We start from the raw sequence: 20,695 nt of genomic DNA on the forward strand, positions 1-20,695 counted from the left end.
CTCACTTCTTAATAAGCCTAACAAAACATTCTCTTTTGTCCTTATGGGAGTTTCCTACTCACTTGCATCAAGGCAGAATATGGGCAAACAATTGCCTAATTGTCTAAAATAAATGTGAGTTGTCATGTTGTATTCAAGTTTATCAGAAGAAAGGGGCCAACAAATGAGAAAGAGAAAAGTAGAAACGTTTTAAAATTCAATTTATGTCAATGCTAAGCCTAATATGCTGTGTAGCAATGGGAAACAAAATAATTTATAGAGAAGAGATGAGTTGGTAAACATTTTCTTTTTGACAAAGGTTTGTGAGGAACCCTCAAGAGGAGATTAGTTTTTTCTATTATAATGCCTCTGAACATCTCAGTGAGAGGAACAGGTTTAAATAAAAAATTTAGTAATTTGTTTGACTGTAAAGTGTAGACAGCTCTTTCAAGATGTATGAATGAATATTAAAATAGACAAGGTGGAGTCAAAAGAAATAGCATGGTTCAGAGTGAAATTTTCTGGAATAGGAGAGAGCTGAGCTTTGCTGTACTTGACAGAGAGAAGTTGACTTGGAAGAAAAATGACAAAACAAGCAACAGTGAAACACAGTCCTACGTGAATAGTAGCAGTGTCACCACGCAAAGATGAGATTGAACAGTAAACTTGAATAGTAATACAGAAAGCATTGGTTGGGATGGAGAAAGAGTTAAGTGGGATTTCAGGGTGGAATTGCACTCCCACTTTCATTAGATGTTTCAATATCTCATTAAAGAAAGTTACATGATATTTGCTGAGTGTTGTATAAATTTACATACATTTATAGTGGGTTTATAAAGAGGAGATGCTTTGACACAACCAGAGTGTATGTAAAACTTTCATGTGATGTGTTTTAGTTAACAGTTTCTTTGCTGACCCTGCTAGACACTACAAGAAAACACATTTTCAGAAACATGTCATTTAACAATGCTGGTTTAATGAAGTCATCCAGCTGAAGTTTGCACAAGTTGTAAGTCTTGCAGTGAGATGACACTTCAAGGAAATGTACCTGTAGCTGTAAGTCATGTAACTATTTGATGTGGTGTTTTTGTGTAGTGAGAGAATCCAAATTCTAGCATGAGCTTGTAAAATAATGACCATCTCTTAATCTTTTCCTGTCTTACACAACTTCAAACCCTGTGTTACATACACACTCTGGACCTTCTCTTTTATTGCCCAGGAAATTTTCTATATTTATTAACTATCTTTGGAATAATTTCTACCTCTTCAACTACCCCAAACTCTTAACTTTCTTTTAAGAGCACATACTTATAACCTTTAAGTGGCAGTTTTTCATTCTTCCAGGAGCATTCTCCAGGACCAATAGTAAGCTCACTGGGATGCAACACTTACACTGGCTCATCCTCCTGAGGCCACTTCCCTGAGTTCACTTTCTTGGAAGCCATTCCCAAATTATACCACCCTCATTGCCTGTCACTATCACCAATGATGTTCAAATCACATCCACAAAATCAATGAAGGTTTTGATAACTTTATTGCTACCCATTCTTATTTCTGTCACAATCCCAAGATAATTTAATATTCATAATTATGTTCTTTTAGTAACTCTGGACTTTGAGTGTGATTCCAGTTGGATTTCCTATCTACCACTACTTTGGTGTTCCCAGATTAGGTATACACCTCGTCTTGAAGTATTTCTAAGTCTTCTCTGCAGCTCATCTCATAAACTGCATGCACAGTAATATACCTAACATCCATGATCCTAATATTACCCCCAAATGTCTTATGGATCTCCATCATATATTAGAACACATTATTGATACCACTTAGCAAGAAACCAAAGGCCCTTCACAATTTTGTTTTGACCTTTCCTGTCAACTTCCCTGAAAACACCTTTTCCTCTAGAAATAAGATTGCTCACTTTATGTTCTCTGAGTAAACTATGAACTTTCATGCCTCCATGGCTTTGCACATTTTGTATTTTTCCATCAGATCTAAGCTTTCCTTCATTTTTCTCTCTTCCTCTATTCTGATTCTTCTGGACTGGGCTTCAATGCCCCACATTTAACCTTTCTCAGATCTCCACTTCTAACCTAACCATGCTTGTGCTTCATTGTGACCTCACAGAATATGGCATATATCTCTCTCTTCCCCTTATTATGGTGAATTTATAAATAAAGTAAGCATGCAATACTGACTTAGTGATAACCTCCCTTGGCCCAAGCTTCCACATTTATGAAATAAGAGAATTAGAATAGATACTACCTAATTCCTTTTAGCTCATTTTTTTTTAACTATTTCAACAAAACAGACTATTGAACTTTTATTATTTCACGTTTACCAACTACTTCCTCTAAATAGTTTGTATGGCACTTGTATTGAAATGCCTGACCAGCTTCCTTTATCTAGTTTCTGTTTGTTGAGAGTTTGTTGTACACAAAGCACAGTATGAGGGGTATGTGTGTGTGTATGTGTGCATAAAATCATGGGCCATAACTTCAAATGATTAAAATTGATTAAAACTGATTAAAAATCAGTTCAATGTAATTCTCTGGGCCATCTCATTTACATGGACTCACTGGCTTTACAGACACTGCCCATTCTTTCTGTAAAACATACTCTAGAGTCCTACAGTAGAATGAAACTCCTACCAATTGAGTTGTATATTTCTCAAGAGTCAATTGTGTTCATCACCAAGTCAGCTTATACTCATTTAACCTGATACTCAAATTTCATAATTATATGTTTGGTATACTGATATATGTTCGATAAACTAATGAAAGATATATACAAAAAGAGAGTTAGTATTTCTATGGAAAATAATTTAATTTGAATGCCTGTCATGAACATTCATGTTAAAGTGACCCCCAGTGACTCATGCTCTTACATAATTTCTCACTTTTAAGTGCAGGTAAAAGCTATGACTTGCTTCTAACCAATGGAATTTGACAAAGGTGATGAGATACCACTTTCTTGATTAGGTTATGTTGTATAGTAAAAGTAGTGGCATGTTTCTCCCATGATTGTATGATATTACATAAGATTCTGCTTAGCATACTGAAGATCGAGATTCTTCTGCTGGCCTTGAAGACGCATGTTTCTCTATGTGTTGGAGAGCGCCATTTGGCAGGGAACAGTGGGCAGCCTCTAGAGTGGCCTCTAGCCAACAGTGAATAGGAAGCATGGAACCTCAGTCAAAAAGCTTCAAGGAAATGGATTTGGCCAAGAACCTGAAGGAGCTTGAAAGACTCCCCCTTAGTTGGGAATTAGATGAGAATGCAATCTGGCAGACATCTTGACTGCAGCCTTGAGAGGTTCTGAGTAGAGACACCAGTTAAGTTGTGCCAGGAGTCCTGCCCTAAGAAAACTGTGAGGTAATAAATGTTTGTTGTTTTAAGCTGCTAAATTTACAGTAATTTATTATTCAGCAACATAAAACTAATACAATGCCTTAGAAAGGCTCATTAATGTCAAATTATTAGTCACAAAAAAGAGCCAACACATAAACTTGCTATCAAATTTAGTCAAGCAAGGACAACAATAAATGTTTGAGGGGGCAAAAACTATAAATGTCTATAAAAAGTATTCCTTTAGATTTTCATACAAATGTATTTAGGAGGTTGCTCCATTTTAAAGAATCTCCATATAGAATATAGCGACATTTATTCAAGAAAAATAGTGATAAACTACAATCATCAGTTTTATACTCAAAAGATTTGTCAGTACTAAAAGATAGAATAATACTTTTATGTATCTCTGTTTTAGGTTAGCATAAAAATTTAGAATATATCCTTTTAAAAATTATTTGATACTTTAACTTTTTCAATTAGCAAACCAACAACAGGTATTGATTGTATTGCATAAGATAGTTTTCTCTACACTGTAATATGTAGGTTATGCATCACTATAATATCCCTTTTTACAGACATTTGTGTGGAGAGGAGAGAGACTCTAGCTGAGACTGTCAGAGAAGATTTCATAGAAATGAAGATATTTGATATTGACAGTGTGTAGGGAAGGCCAAATGGAAATGCCTTCAGTAGAGTATGCTGGTGAAGTCCCAGCAAACAACATACTACGATGTCAAATGCAATGGTAGGATGCAATAACATGGGTTTCAGAAATGGTGAGACTCCAGTTTGAGAGTAAGGAATCACTAAGTAATCATCAAACAAATGTGAGTGGACTTGGAAGTGTGTTCTTAGTCTAAAGGACTCTATCCTTCAGTTTGCAGGAAATAACATGTTAAAAACTACGAAAATACTGAATCTATTATGTTTTTAGGCAAAACAATTGGGAATTTTATCTATAAATTTATCTAAGACTCAAGTTAATTCCTGAAAAGCGTAATTTAAACAGAAGGGCATCTCATAATCTGAGGAAGGAGCCCCCTAATATTATTCCAAGTGGGAAGAAAATCAGAGGGTTGCTTGTAATGAATCAACCTACCCACGTGTCTACTACTGAAGAAAGTTCAGTTAGCCAAGAACTCCATTAAAAAGTATGGTATATAACCTTTGGTTATTGAAATTTTTATTGCTGCTATATTATCCTTACACTGAATGCCTATTATCCCAGCTACTGGTTCTCATAGGTTTTTGTTAGCAGCTTTATCATGTTGCATTTTATACTACTTAAGCAGGCCATGATGATATATTACAGTCAGCTGAAGTGTAGAACATTCTTAGATTTATTTTGACACCTAAAGCAACTTTTCATTAGGCTGGTAACAAGCCATATAGGTGCCATAGTCCTAGCAAAAGCATCATTAGGATGTCGAAAAAGTGCTAACATAAATGTGGACATTCTCAAGAACATGTTTAAGAAACTGATAGGGTGGAAGCTCTTAATTTTCTCAGGTAGCAATAGGGGGAAAATCTATATGCAAATGGCAAAGCAATGATGCCCATTTTTCTTTACAGAAGAAGTTCTCATTATGTACGTGTAAGAGCTCCACCCTCCCATGACTGACTTTTCATGAAATTACAGAGTGCGCTGGGGTATTGTTTGTGCAATATCAAGTGGGTCCAACAGCTGCTTTGCCATTCTTGAAATGACACATTTCATGGGATACATAAAAGCATTAGGATGAGGTAGGCAGTGGAACTCACTGAAATGTATTATTTAGTAATGAAACTTAGAAACAAAAACAAACCCATGCAGTTTATTATAAATCTATATATAAATTTATTTCACCATCTACATGAGGGATAAAAAGGGTGCAATCCACATGGACTATGTTCCACCATTATTTACCAATGTGAGGGCATTCTCTGCATATCACTGTGCAAAAACTTCCACTAGAATTTCTGTAGATTTGAAATCAAGAGGGATTACCACCCTACCAAATGCATTGCTTTAATAAAGTAGGGTTTTTTCATAATTCAAGTGAGACTGTTATGAATATATATATTTTATAAATGATCTGCCAGAATGAATTAAATGTGTAAGACAGAATAGCATTATCATTGGTGAATATGCATATATTCATATTGTGTAACAGCAATCATGGTTGTCCATCCAAACTCCCCCACCACCCTATGCAAACTGAAAACCACATGTTTCAATTACCCTTCTTTTGCTAAGTTAATTTGGTCATTCTCCAACATTATTAATATCCTTTCAAACTTTGAGTCATGCTCATTTTTTTCTAGATCATTTCCCCTTCCATTGTACCTAGTTCTTTTCTCAAAACTTAACAGTTTTGAAAAATCATTCTATTTTTATTCTCACCATTCTCAGTGTAACTCAGTTTGAAGAGTTTTTATTATTTAACACTTACCATTCCATAAAAAATTTCTTCAATTTTCTTTGTAAATGATTTGTCATGCTAAATGTAGTACCTTCTTAATGGAAGGAAGGTAAGGAATCACTTTGCTCAATTAACCCCTTCTCTTTCCCCCCCCAGAACTTCAGTAAACTACTATTCTCAATTGTAATAGCTATTGGTAATAGCAATTAGTGATTAGCAGCTGATATTAGCATTATTGCACTATTCAGATTTTTTTAGCCATACTGTAATTTTTTTTGACTATGTTTGTTGGTACATATGTAGACCCAGCCAGAGCACTGTTGACAATTCTGTCAAGGTGTTTAAACACCACAATTACAGGTCATTTTCTCTGTCATGATAAACCTGGTATGTTGTACCGTCTATTCAGCTGTATCATAACTAGATAAATCAACATAATACACTCAAATAAGTTTAAATTTCTTGTTAAAATCATGTATGAGAAGTTTAGTCATTATCTATACTAAATGTTCACTCATCCATTCATCTTTTTTTTTCCCCTCACTTGAGAGAATTAACCAGAGAATTAAGAGAAAGATTACTTGACACAGAACAAATGAAGCACAAATGAGATCGAGGGAAACACATCCAAGAGATATAGGAAGATGTGAGGGGCATTAACAAGATCCTTCTATGTGCATTTTGTTTCTATGATCTACTCTCAGTCTCTGTATACAGTACCATGCAAATATCTTGATTCTTATCTTTCACTGAGTGCCATTGTTGATGCTTGCTTTAATTAAGCACAAAACCACCATGGGGTTGACCTTCATGAATTATTTTACCAAAGCATAAGTGCCAGAGCTAATGCATGGCTTATAGGAAGTTCTATTTCAACTACGTGAAGAACTCATTCTTTTACAAGCTAACACATCATGTGCATTCATAACATGCAGTTTTTAAAAGTAGCTTATTTATTGGGAAGCAGTGTATCAAAAGCCAAGTAACAGCACCAGTAGATGCCCTCTGATCCCTCAAATGTCCTCCTTAAAAAGGATGTTCTTGGCCATAGAAACAATGACTTTCTTAGATAAATCTGAATCACTGCTGGACTGCCACCTTCAGTAACTTGTTTAAGGAAGAAGTCAAGGAGCTGAGTCAAATCTCAAAGCATCTTATTAGCAAACCAGTTGCTTATCATATCAGTTCCCGCTAGAGTCCAATATTCAAGATTTAGTCTTCTTTTGTCTTTTCTTTTTCTTCTAATTTATTCATTACGTTTCCTAGCAAGTGTTATAAGTTTGGATCTGCTTAAAATGGATTGTTCTTCTGAAGATTGTTACATCAAAATAATATTCCATTCACATAGCCAACTTTTCAGCAGAAGGGGCTGCTTTACTGGTTTATATGCTTTATCTTGCAATTAGAACAATGTAGAGAAACCATAACCCCAAAGGAAAAAAAGAACCTTATGAGTATGCATATGTTTTCACTGAAAGAAACTAGGAAATTGAAACAAATAACAAATAAAAATGGTTAGAGGCATTAGAAAGATTAAAAAAAAAAAAAGCATTGTGAGATGAAAACCCAGAGAGATGAGACCAGTCCAGTTTTCAACCAGAAACAGACTGACCTGAAAGAAACTTAATCCCAGACCCAAATCACTTCAGTCTCTGGTCAAAGTAAGGTAGTATAGAATTATTAGCTCCCATATAGTCATGGGAATTAAATTTAAATATTTTCTTGTGGCAAATAATATCTCCTTACACCTCAAAACATACAGTGGCTAATACTTAATAGAAAATAACCAGAAAAGTAAAAGATGAAATAGCATGAGTTAAAAATCAACAGAAGCTAAACTGTAGAAATAAACTCATTTGATATTTACAGTAGACTTAATGGTCATAAACTGTAAAAACTTAGGTTTAAATATTGACCAAAAAAAACAAAAAAAAAAAATGGCAGAAAACTAAAATACTATAAATGTGAACCATAAAGAAATTCTATACCTGAAAAATAAATAATTTCACCAAAGAATTGGACTATACACACATACATATATAACTGTAAATAGAGATTTTAGAAATTAAAAAATACAAAGTCAGAAATTCAATAGATAGGATTAATAGCATATTAGATATAGGAGAAAAAAGGATTACAGAACTGGTCATTGGAAATTAAACTAATTAAAGCTCAAGAAGACTCTGGAATAGAATAATAAAAAGGATCATAAGAGTTACAGGAAACCTAGCAAAACACTCTCACATATAAATAATTGAATTCCAGAAAAAAGTAGGAAATAAAATGGATTAGAAAGAATATTTTGAGAAATTTTGGCTGACACCTTTCTGAAATTGTTTCAAGATATCAAATTCCTGTTTCTGGAAACTCTATAAACATCAAACAGAATAAACACAAGAAAAAAAGAAAAAATACCTATAGCATATTGTAATACCAGAAAACCAAAGACAAAGAGAAAAATCATAGAAGTAACAAGAAGGGAAATAAAGCCATTATTCTCAAAACACTAATAATAATACATACAGTTGATTGAAAGAAGAAATGATGACAAGAACTAAAAGAATATAACTGACAAGCTAGAATTTTGTATGAAGCAAAAGTATCCACCACGAATGAGAGTAGATGTTGCCAACAGATCTGCCTAAAAGATGTGCTAAAGGGACTTGTTTAGGTAAAAAGAAAATTACCTGAGGTGGAATCTAAAAAGGCAAAAGGTACAGAAGAACTCTGACAAGGTAAACCCATTGGTAAATCTAAATTTTTATTGATAGTTAGAGCAGGGAATCAACATTTTTGGTAATGAGTCAACAGATCTTTTAGGATCTGTTGTATATTGATCATTCTTTTTTTAACTTTAAAAATAATATTCTTAGTTCACAGGTAATATACAAACTAAGAGCTAGAGTAGGCTCATGTGCTGTAGTTTCCTGAAATGTGCTTCAAAGCAACAACAATAATATAGTGTGGAATGTAAAAATATATGTAGAATCATGTTATTAAAAAATCAGACTACAAAATGCAGATAGAAAAGGGGCATTAAAGTAGTTAAATGTTCTTGCATTTTCTAGTTAAATAGTAAAAGTTCCATTATAAGTTTTATTTTAATAAGATTTAGTAAGATTTTAATTTTAATAAGATAAATGCTAAAAATCTCTAAGACAGAAATAATAACAAAAGCATGTATAATTAATAAGCTATTACAGGTTAAAATGGTATAATAAAAATATGTATTTGATTAATTCAAGAGGAAGAAGAAAAAAGAAACAAAAATTTTGTGGCGTAAATAGAAAATCAATAGTAAAATGTAGTTTTTGACTCCCCACATTGTCAGCAATTGTATTAAATATATAATTTAAACTCTAATTAAATCACAAAGATTGTCATACAATATTGAAACAAAACATAAAGCAAAGAACTAACTATATGCAACATGGAAGAAATATCTCAAATACAAAGTTAAAGAAAAGTTATATATGCAAGGATGAGACCTCCACTTGCAGATAGAATGTAAAGTTGTAGCAAGTGATGGATTTGTTAAAAATAATTAAGAAGACAGACAAAATGCTGAAATATTCTGTATGATAACATCAGAAATTTGTGGAAACAAATACTGCAGAGACTAAAACTTTCATAGGAGAGGTAAATCAATAATCTGAACTTTTTTTTTATTGGAGGCATTTTGCAATTTTGTGCATGAAATAGAGGCTCAGAATCTGGGCATGAAATGGCAAAAGATGACTGCTGGGGTACAGAGAACTCTGAAGAGGTGACTGCAATTTCAAAATATATATACATAAGCCTGTGTGTGTGTGTGTGTGTGTGTGTACATTTGAATATATAATATACACAACAATACAAACATGTATACATACATATAACATATATACCTTTATAAATATACATATACATTACACACACACACACACACACATATATATATATATATATATATATATATATATATATATATACACATCTCTCTATGTAGTTCCCATTACTGGTATTCTTTAATTTATCATGTAGACTCAAGCTACTGTATTCTTTTATTTCAGCCTTGATCCTATTACTATTTATTACAAAGCCAGTCTTCTAGCAAAGATAATTCTCAATTTTGTTCTTTTGGGAAAGTTATCATTTTTCCTGTATTTTTGAAGAATAGTTTTGCTTTAAATAGAATTCTTGGTTTACAGTCTTTATCTGTCAGCACTTTGAATATGTCATTCCATTGCTCTCTGCCTCCCTGGTTTCTGGTAAGGAAGCAGCAGTTCATCTTATTGAGGTTCCTTGTACATCCTTCATCATATCTCTCTACACACTTTCAAGGTTCTCTGCAGACTTGGTCTTTTAATGATTCATTACAATGTATCTGGGAGTGATTATCTTTGAGTTAATCTTTCTTGAAATTTGTTTAGTTTCCTGAGTGTGTATATTAATGTTTTTCATCAACTAATGCAAATTTTTGTTTGTTAATACTTCATATATTTTTTATATTCCTTTCTTTCTCTCACCTCCTTCTGTTATTCCAATTTTATGTTATGTTAGCATACCTGATTGTGTACCACACTATCTGAGTATGTTCATTTTTAATTTTTCTTTATTCTTTTTTCTATTCTTTGCAGAGAATAATCTCAATTGACCTATCTTCATCTTCACATATTCCTTCTTCTGCCAATGAAAATGTTCTATTGAGCCCTTCTAATGAATTTTTCATTTCAGTTATTTTAATTTGCAACTTCAGAATTTCTATTTGGTTATTTTTTACACTGTAAAAAAATTCTCTATTTGGTGTAACATCATTCCTTTTTTTTTCTTTTCCAGATACAGGGTCTTGCCCTGTTGCCCAGCCTGGAGTGCAGTGGCAAGACCATAGCTCACTGCAGCCTCAAACTCATGAGTTCAAGTATTTCTCCCACCTCAGCTTCTTGAGTAGCTGGGATTACTAGGTCCCAGATATGATGAAGTGTCATCATATCTGACTAAGTTTTCTTTATTTTTTACTTTTTGTAGAGATGAAGGTCTACTTATGTTGCCCAGGCTCGTCTTGAAATTCTGGCTTCAAATGATCCTCCTGCCTTGACCTCCCAAAGAGCTGGGATTACAGGTGTTAGACACCATGACCAGTCCCTTTGTTTCTTACGACACCGTTTCTTTTAGTTTTCAAACATATTTTTAAGTAACATTTAAATTCTTTGCCTCCTAAGTATAACATCTGTGATTCCTCAGGAATTATTTACTTTTCTTTTTCTCTTAACTTTTTTTTCCTTATGTATGGGCTATATTTTCTTATTTTTGTATTTGCATGTTTCATAATTTTCTGTTGAAAATTGTACATTTAAAATAATACAATATGAACTCTCTCTAAGTCAGATTATTTTCTCTCCTCAGGGTTTGGTGATAATGGTGGTGGTGGTGGTTGTTGCTGTTGCTGTTTGATTGTTTAGTGACTTTCTAAACTAATTGCACAAAATCTAAATTTTTTGTAATATGTAATCACTAAATACTCTGATTAATTTACCTAGTGGTCATGTAGTTATTGAACAGTGATTTCTTTAAATTGCTGGAACCAATTATTCTCTCAATCTTTGTTGAGGGGTTCTGTGTAGATTTAAAACCCTACCTTAGTCTTTGCTTCCTCCTTGAACAGAGGCATTGAGAGGTGAAAGCTTAGGAATTTCTGAGGTCTTTTCTAAGCCTGTGCACAACCATGGCTGTCCACACACTCCCATTAACGTGCATGGCTTCTAGAGTGCTAGCGGTATGTTGGCCCTTTTAAAAGTCTTCTATGAACACCTCATTTTTTAGTTTTCCTTTTAAGCTTTTTGCCAGCTCTGTTTTTTGTTCCAACTCTTATATCCACCTCAGGCAATTGTGTTGTTAAAGAATTGCTGCTGATTGTTTTTAACAAATGCTCCCAGGGAAAATGATGTTTGTACTGGGTAAAGTTTGGGTTAGGTCAAATAAAGATAAATTCTTGAAGTGGGTTTTTGGAGGGAACTACTAAACATCACAAATAATAATAGTTCTCTGGGAATGGAACTATTTGGAGGGAAATACTAAACATCACAAATAATAATAGTTCTCTGGGAATGGAACTATTTGGAGGGAACTACTAAACATCACAAATAATAATAGTTCTCTTGAAATAAAGCAAGGATCCTCACCTTTACTATAAATATTTGGCATTATATTAAACTACGTATCTGATGTATAATGCAAAAACAATAGTATGAAAATTTTCTTTATCATATATATGCAGAGAGATAAATAGAAATGGTTTTTTATTATTTATGCAATAGTTATGTTCTATAAAGTCATTATAAATACTTAATCAGCAAATACTGAACAATTGCTTTTAGGAGAAATATAGGGCTAGGTTCCTGAGAGCCTCTGCCCATGTTAGTTTTATGACTGATCAGTATATAACATAGTCTTGTGTGTATTTCCATTTTAAAACACCCTACTAATAATAACATTTACCACTGGTTTATTACATGGAACCCAGATCCAACGGCACTATAACTGGTGCCAGAAGAAAGCTTATCTAACAATGGATTTTCTTCCTAAGGCACATCACAGCCTTCCTCTAGTGAGCAACGCCAGATAGCACTTCAGCACTAGGCTTGGAGCCCATTTTAAGCAATCAAATCACCAATGAAAAGCATAAAAATGCAAAAAATGTGGCACAAATGGACTGCAAAAAGGACACTTATTTATAGTATGTGACCTGAAACAAGAAGATAGAGCTGGGAATATTGGTGACTCAAATTGTTTACCACTCTGTGTTTGTTTGCAAATGACCACAAAGGTGCCATTAATACTGATTTTAGGGATACAATTAAATTATCTCAAGTAGGTAAATTATCTGAAGTAGGTAAAATATATATAACTGTTGTTTGTTTGTTTGTTTGTGACAGAGTTTTGCTTTGTTGTCCAGGTTGGAGTGCAGTGGCACAATCTCAGCTTACTGCAACCTCCGCCTCCCAGGTTCAAGCAATTCTCCTGCCTCAGCCTCCTGAGTAGCTGGAATTACAGGCGACTGCCACCATGCCTGGCTGATTTTTTTTGTATTTTAGTAGAGATGGGGTTTTACCATGTTGCCCAGGCTGGTCTCGAACTCCTGAGCTCAGGCAATCCACCCGTTTTGGCCTCCCAAAGTGCTAGGATTGCAGGAATGAGCCACCGCTCCCAGCCACACATATATATTTAAATTAACTATATGAATTAGTAAGTAAAATTGGGAAAGTTTCTAGATACATGGTTGATTTGCAGAAATCAATTGCTTTTCTAAATAACACTAAATGGTAATTTGAAAATATTTCAGAAACATACTATTTTCTATGGCATCAATGAAAGATCAAATACCTATAAAGAAATCTAATAAAAGATTTATAAGTCCTTGTCAGAAAAGTATAAAATATTATCATGGTGATGCATTGAAAGAGTTGATATTTCACAGTTGAATATTTGTAATTGATGCATAGGTTTAATTCAATTATGTAGCCAAATTACGAAATTTTAGTAGTTTATTTTTGTGGAAAATGACAAACTTAAAAGTATGTATGAAAATATGAATGGTCAAAAGAATCAAGATTAAGTTGTAATGCCAACTAAGAAGAATGTTCTGGACAAGATAATCAAGCCTTCTTATTGGAAAACCAAATACCGTGTGTTCTCACCTATAAGTGGGAGCTAAGCTGTGGTTACACAAAGGCATGCAGAGTGGCTTAATGGATATTGGAGGTTTAGAAGTGAGGAGGGTGAGAGATTAAAAACTACCTGTTGGGGACAATGTACACTACTCAGGTGATGGGTGCACTAAAAGCCCAGACTTCACTATACAGTTAATCATGCATCCAAAACCACTTATATTCCTAACACTATTGAAATTTTAAAAACTAAAAACAAATCCAGAGTCTAGTTGTTTAAATACACATCTCGTATGTAATGAAAAAATATATATTAAAAAATATAAAAAATCAAGCCTTCTTGGAAGGCTACAATAACTATTGAGGATGATGTGATATTAGCAGAAAATTAGAAATTAAACCATCGGAATTGGATAGAGGGTACAAATTCATATTCACACCCAATTTTGTAAAGATAGCACCACAGAACAGACAAGAAGAGACAATCTTCAATAAATGAACCAAACTGATAGGGCACATTAAAATTTAAAACTTTGCTTTATTAAATGACAACATTGATAAAGTAAAAATGTGAGCTACAGTGTGGGAAAATATACCTGCAGTACATACATTTAACAAAGCATGTGTATCCATAACATATAAATTATTAATGTATACATTAAAAATGAGAAAAACAATTCTTATAAAAAATACATTTATAATGAGAAAATACTTATTTTGTGAATAATAAAAAGACTGTCAACTCCCTAAAAACATGAGAAAAAGTCTAAGTAGGCAAATCACAAAATAGTAAATCTGAATAGCCAATAAATATTTTTAAAAAGGCATTCATCATAATTAGAAATGATGGTGCCAGGCGTGGTGGCTCACGCCTGTAATCCCAGCACTTTGAGAGGCCAAGGTGGGCAGATCACTTGAAGTCAGGAGTTTGAGACCAGCCTGGCCAAAGTCTCAAAACCCCGTCTCTACTAAAAATACAAAAATTACCAAGGCATGGTGGCACACACCTGTAGTCCTAGCTACAGGAGGCTGAGGCAGGAGAATCACTTGAACCCAGGAGGCTGAGGTTGCAGTGAGCCAAGATTGTGGCACTGCACTCTAGCCTGAGTGGCAGAACGAGACTTTGTCTCAAAAAAAAAAAAAAAGATGAAAAAGTAAATTAAGCCATAATAATATGCCATCACAAACTCACACAATGGCTACAATTTAAAAGACTGACAACTGGTAAGGATGTGGGACCACCAGAACTATAATATACTTCTGGAGAAAATGCAAACTTGCGCAACCATTTTTGGAATCTATCCAAAATTATCTACTAACCTGAATAAATGCCTACTCAATACAATAGCATTTCTAAGCCTAGGTATCTACCCAATAGAAATACATTCATGTCTAGGCCTCAAGAAGGATAAATGATATGTGCAGCAATTTTTTTTTATGAGAGCCCAAAGCTGGAAGCTACTCAAATGTCCATTAACAGTAGCAGAGATTAAAAGAAAAAGTGTTTTACTCACCAATGGTGTCATATACTACAGACAAAATGTGCTGCAGCTACAAGCAATGCTATGGATGAATTTTGCAAACGTTGTAATGAGTGAAAGAAACCAGACCTTAGAGAGTGCGTGTTGTAACACTCCATTCACAAACAGTTGAAAATCAGGCAAAAGTACTCTACTCTGTTAGAAGTCAGGTCATGGTTTTCTTTTTTTGGAAAAAGGAAGGCAGCGATTGAGAAGGGCATGGGGAGAGCTTCTCTGACATTGGGGAATTTTGTTTCTTAAACTTGGTAGTGAATATATGTGTGTGTTCATCTCTTGGAGACTCATTGGCCTATATTCTTACAATTTTAGCATTTTGAGTGTGTTTTATTTGAACAATTATTTTTAATCACCTCACACAATTTAATGGGCATGTTTGTAGGACCAAGTTCTGCACATGAGACAGGGGTAGGTGCTATGAGTGCAAAAATGAGTAAAACAAAACATCTTTCCTTAAAAAGCTTAGAGCCAGCTGGACGCAGTGGCTCACGCCTGTAATCCCAGCACTTGGGAGGCTGAGGCAGGCAGATTACCTGAGGTCAGGAGTTTGAGACCAGCCTGGGCAACATGGTGAAACGCCGTCTCTAACAAAAGTACTACAAAATTAGGTGGGCATGATGGTGGGCGCCTGTAATCCCAACTGCTGGAGGGGCTGAGGCAGGAGAATCACTTGAACCCAGAGGCAGGGGTTGCTGTGAGCTGAGATCATGACTTTGCACTCCAGCCTGGGCGACAGAGCAAGGCTCCGTCTTAAAAAAAAAAAAAAGCTTAGAGCCTGCATACTAGATCAGAAAACTGTTCTGCTTTATTCAGGTTCATAATTTTATTTTCCTTCGAAAGCAGATATTTGGCTACATGCAGAACTCAACATAAAAGCTCAAGAAAAATTACTTACCTGACATAGCTCTTAGTAGCCTGTTGTCATTCAGTTTGGGGGTGATTGGAAGTGAAATAAATTTGGTGGCATTAAATGTACACATTTGTAGAAGTATTTGTATCAGAGAAACCAAGTATATTCTCAAATGATTACAATTTTTAATCTCCAATATTACAGAGGATAAAATCAATAAGGAATGGAAAACTCTCTCTTTCCATTTAATCATTAGTTAGTTATATCAAAGCTTCTATCCACGTTTGTAATTGAAGGATGATGACACTTCCTTATCCTCACAACTTAGCTTGAGCTTTTGCATGCTAGAAATGAAAAGAGTGGTTTGCCTTGTAACATAATCTTCACTGCCTTAAAAATAAAACCATCACTAAGAAAAAATATGTTTATGTTTCACTCTGAAACACTTATTAAGGGAGTTGAAAATGTGTATTCTGTTACTCTCAACTTACACAATAGTGACTAAGACATGGACCGTGGGCTTAGATGCCTGGGTCCATATCCTGGCATTTTCACTTACTAGCTATGTTGCCTTTAGCCAGTTACTTATCTTCTCTCTGTCTTAGTTTCCTCATTATCAAAATAGTGATAACAATAGTAGCTATCTCCCCAGATTGCTGTGGAGATTAAAGGACTTGGTACATGTAAAGTACTTAGAAAAAAATCAAATAAAGCTATGATTGTTATATTTTATATGATATTACTTAATGGCTGGAAAGAAGCCATCATCTAGCAAAATAATTGTCTCATTCACACTCAGTATTGTTAAGTAACCTCGGAAGGAAAACCATGACACAGGAAGATATCTCCCATATTTATTGTAAAATGGCTAGCCACAAAGACATCTTAACTCTCAACATTTTATAAAGGAAGAAAACAACTAAATATCCACAAATCAGTTTATTATTCTGACATAAATGAATTACTTGAAAGGGTAAAGCAAATGAAAACAGAGTCCCAAATTATTTCCATGTAGTGGGTGTGATACTGTGAATTGATGAATGAGGTGGTATATCGGTCTTTGCTTTCTTAGTAAAGCAATGTCAAGTAGTAATTTATACTGAAGAAGAACCACAACATAGAGTCAATAAGTCAATCCTAGGTTTTTGTTCTAGATAGAGTTGTGGTTTCATAAATCAGTATCATTGTGATATTTATTTATTTTTTGAGACAGAATCTCACTCTGTCACCCAGGCTGGAGTGCCGTGGCATGATCTCGGCTCACAGAAATCTCTGCCTCCTGGGTTCAAGTGATTCTCCTGCCTCAGCCTCCCAAGTAGCTAGGATTACAGGTGTGCACCACTGCATCCAGCTAATTTTTGTATTTTTAGTAGAGTCGGAGTTTCATCATCTTGGCCAGATTAGTCTCAAACTCTAGTCCATTTTGGCCTCCCAAAGTGCTGCATGCCCAGCTTATTGTGATATTTATAGGTGTATTATATATTTATTTAAAATGTGTTAATATTTGTGTTAGATATTTAGATATGGAGCTTGGGTAGGTGTTATGAGGTTTCCATTAGAATATGAAAGAACATATAAATATTTGAATAATTGTTTTCTTGTTTTATTTTTGACCAGGATCAATTATGAGGACTATTGAAGTGAATATTTTCAAAAGATATTAAGTTTATTACATTTTACAAGCATATTTAGAATGTAATCCTTTCCTTAGTTTAAATGAAACGAGCCCCAGCCTGATTAAATCACCTGGCAGAGGTCATATAGCTTGCCAGAGACGGAGCTGAGACTCATATTTTCACCACCTGTTTGTAAGTCTTGGATTCCTTTCCTTTCAGTCTGCTAAAAGTCAGAAAGAATAGAACTACTGAAAAGTGGTGTACAGTGGAATTAAATGACTCTAGGAAATTCAGTAGACAATTAGCAATAATAGTTTCTGATTTTATCAGAAGGAAGATACCCTCAAGTTAGCATCCAAGCATACATTTAACCTTGATCTATTAAATTCAAAATATATCAGTAGCAGCCGGAAGCAATCCAAAGATGACTGAGTAAAGGTTTTGTTCTCAGAGATTTGCAATGATATAGCTAGCCAATGCCCTTCTTTCCAGGTGCAATGATTTTTGTCACATTCTGAGTTGCTAAGCCTTTTCCTTCCAGCCCTCTTCTCTTTGCCTTCAACCCCTCTCTTATACTGCAGTTATTTTTCTCTCCAATTACACTGCATTCTCATGACGCTTGCTTTCTTCTGTTTGGAATGAAAAAAATAAAAGCCAGAGTCGGTTTGCTTTCATGATTGGCTGCTAAGGTAGTGAAATAAATGAATGTCCAAGGTCATTGTATATTATTGTATATTTGGTTGCACATACAGAATAATTCCTTCAGATGTTTTAAAAACGAGAGCACTTAAAATGTACTGTTAGAAAACTATTACTTCTTTCTGGTCTTTTAAATTTTTCCTGGGTTTTTTTCCCTAAACACCTAGAAGCTTTTCCATGTTTCCTCTTAGAAGATCTTGAAAAATTAAAGTACTTTAAATCTGCTGTTTCTTCCTTAAAACTTTTACATTTTTTTCATATTGATATATGGTTAATATATGTGTTTTTATCCTCCCCACCAGCAGCCTTATGTATGTGGTTGAAACCACCTGTACTACTGGAATGAAAGCACCTTTACGGAAGATGCAATGCAAGTTGTATTAAACACATGCGTAGAATGACTTAAGATTTATGCCAGTTGCAAAGAAGAATGTTGGCTCACTATTTTTCCTCTGGGCATGTGAGTATTTTATATTATATAAATTTTATATGTATATATAAATATATAAAATATAATTCCTTATCGTCTGAGAGGGTAAGGAAGAACAGTGAGGAGGATGATGGAAATCAAATAAGCTCCTTTGGCCTCTCTATGGCTTCCTGTGTTCAGACCTCCAGGGTTCTCTTCTATACATCCAAGCGAAAGTGTTTTCTCTAATGCAGACTGCCTGGTGTATGGTCAAGAGTAAAAATCCTCTGAAGGAGGCACTGTAGTTGTTTGCAGGATATTATTATATATGTGTGTTATATTATTCTAGACTCTCCCTCTAACTTTCTGAGGTTAAAACTTGAAATAACCACTTTGATTTAAGGTATTCTTATCTGCTAAATGGAGTGAATATTACTATTTCTTTGCTTATAGGCTTATTATGAGAATTAATATGAAGTAGAATGAGAAAACTTGGAAATGAATAAAGAATACACAGATTTAGAGGGTTATCAACACTATTTCTTATAATGATATATTCTGAATCCCCTCATCTCAGATTTATAATAACCTTAGTTCTTCATATGTCCCCAAAAGTGGTATGGCAGATACTTCCAAGTTTTAAATTGAAGTGATTCACTAAAATTTTTAATTATTAATAATAATAATCATATACTGTTCATCTCTCCATCTCTTTAAGTGCTTATCACAGCACCTGGCACATAGTAGGCACTGAACATATATAGGTTAAATTTAATCAAAAAATGTCTAATTGCAAAAGTGATTTCAATATGGAGTAAAAGACCACTACAACAGAAAAACCGAATCAATTACTAGTTGTGATGTATTTTCAGGTTAAATTTGAAACATTTGAAAACAATTTTGACTCCCCATGAAAGTAGAATTGTGATCAGTTATTTCCTAGGCAAACTACACTCCAAAAAAGTCCAAAACTGTTGTTAAGGTACGTGAAACAATCCTGTCCGCATTGAAAGGCGTTAGACTTCTTTGCTCATTTTGTTTGTTTTTGACCTTGTTTTCTGAATTACGCCTTCTGCTTTCAAGAAAGTAACCACCATTTGTAATTATGGAAATTCTATCTTTCCCTTATAATTCTCTCTAATATCCAACTCACTTTTTTTTGTATACTATGTTAAACAGATAATTAAGATGATAAGTTCAGTATGGCTCTTAGAAGGATGTACTTTATCTCTGAGGGAGGCCTATGAGGTTCCTTTGGGTACCTGGATTTTGTGGCATCCTTTTGATTGACTATAAATGTTTAAGGCCCCTATCCTACTCTTAGGCTGACTACCCCTGGAGGTAACATAATAAGTAACCTTGGGATAAATATATTATTATTTTATATGATCTGATCAGCTGTGAATTCAGTTCTTGGCCATCTACATATATATTAGATGTGTGTAAAATGAAACAATTAAGCTTCTAAATTGGTTGTAGTATTAAAAGCTAAAATAATATATTTTCTAACAATATTGTAATTTTATGTTTTGTTAGGAGTTTTCGTCCAATATTGACTGAAAAGATCAATAGACTATCTCAGCATGTTATGCTGTGCATTTATTTTACTGTTGCCACTGATGCAATAAAATTAAATTACAGTACTTCATCAGCCCATACTATCCTTAATTTACTTACAGTGTCATTTCCAACAATATCTGATAGATCCTGTGAAAATAACAAAGAAAATTCCCTATTGAGTGAGAGAGGTGGGAGTCAGTGGGAAACAAAGGAATAAGATGTTGTGCAGTATGAAGGAGAAACACGTGTTCTCAGTTCAGTGTGGTGGCAGGGTGCATGTCTGTTTCAACAACCTTCGTCATCCTACTTCATTTTTTGTATTTGATACCCAAAGTCATTGATATCAGCATTCTTGAAATTCCCAATAAAAACATTATTGTCACTATCAATATTAAATTGTAATTCAAATAATGCAGGATGTCTTTGCAAGAGCTTCTCAAAATATAAAGGATATTACCTGCTTTGGAAATTATGTCTGGAACCTAATATTTTCTCCTTTGTGTGCAGTAATTTATTGGAACAGAACAGTGCAGAATATATTGGTGCAGATTTATTCATTAATTGATTTATGCATCAGACTAGTAATTCAACAAATATTCATGTAATGTTTTTCATTTATCTTATGATGTGTTTGGTCTTGGGGATA

The 20,695-nt window shown here is 34.1% G+C and overlaps 1 long non-coding RNA gene across 1 annotated transcript in view; it reads left to right on the forward strand.

Moving 5' to 3' along the window:
* Positions 1 to 20,695, forward strand: part of LOC129458121 (uncharacterized) — a 461,791-nt gene that overhangs the window by 198,915 nt on the left and 242,181 nt on the right. The window contains exon 2 of the long non-coding RNA XR_010114835.1: positions 18,383 to 18,540. This is a non-coding gene — a long non-coding RNA (uncharacterized lncRNA). The remainder of the gene's footprint in view (positions 1 to 18,382; positions 18,541 to 20,695) is intronic.

Source organism: Symphalangus syndactylus, chromosome 1 (assembly GCF_028878055.3).
Source record: "Symphalangus syndactylus isolate Jambi chromosome 1, NHGRI_mSymSyn1-v2.1_pri, whole genome shotgun sequence".
Taxonomy (NCBI): domain Eukaryota; kingdom Metazoa; phylum Chordata; class Mammalia; order Primates; family Hylobatidae; genus Symphalangus; species Symphalangus syndactylus.